Source organism: Etheostoma spectabile, chromosome 5 (genome assembly GCF_008692095.1).
Source record: "Etheostoma spectabile isolate EspeVRDwgs_2016 chromosome 5, UIUC_Espe_1.0, whole genome shotgun sequence".
In the NCBI taxonomy this organism is placed as follows: domain Eukaryota; kingdom Metazoa; phylum Chordata; class Actinopteri; order Perciformes; family Percidae; genus Etheostoma; species Etheostoma spectabile.
The window spans coordinates 37,700,221-37,700,783 of NC_045737.1; the positions used below are offsets into that span (position 1 = coordinate 37,700,221).

Below are 563 nucleotides of genomic sequence, written 5' to 3' on the forward strand. Positions count from 1 at the left end.
GGTGGGTGTGTGGGGTTGGGTGGGGAGTGTGTGTGTGTGTGTGTGTGTGTAATCATTTATTCGTCAACTATTAAATTAATCACCAACTATTTTGATAATCGATTATTCGATTTGAGTCATTTTTCATGCAAAAAAGTCCGTCTGTTTTCCAGCTTGTTAAATGAGAACATGTTCTAGTTGAGTAGTTATCTAAGTCCCGCCCATACACCTGCCCGACCAATCACGAGTCACTCTCAGCTGTCAATCATGACACTTCACGCCTGTTATATACCATTAGTCTCGCTGATTGTTGATCTGAGCTACCTTTAAATGACAGAAACCATCTTTGTGAAAAACTCCATGTCCCATAATGCCAGCTACCAGCAGCCAATCAGAATGGTTCTGGCTTCAAACAGTGAAGGAGTCGATTTATAGACTTAACCAATGGGCTCGGAGCTGAGAGCCACAGACAGGAAGTCAGACAGCTTTGACAGGCGGATTAACCCTCATGTTGTCCCCATTTTGTCCTCATGTTGCCCTCATGTTGCCCTCATGTCTTCATGTTGTCCTCATGTTGTCCTCAT

The 563-nt window shown here is 43.7% G+C and overlaps 1 protein-coding gene across 1 annotated transcript in view; it reads left to right on the plus strand.

Annotated features, from left to right (window-relative positions):
• The window catches only part of ltv1 (LTV1 ribosome biogenesis factor), a 17,219-nt gene that overhangs the window by 14,046 nt on the left and 2,610 nt on the right, over positions 1–563 (plus strand).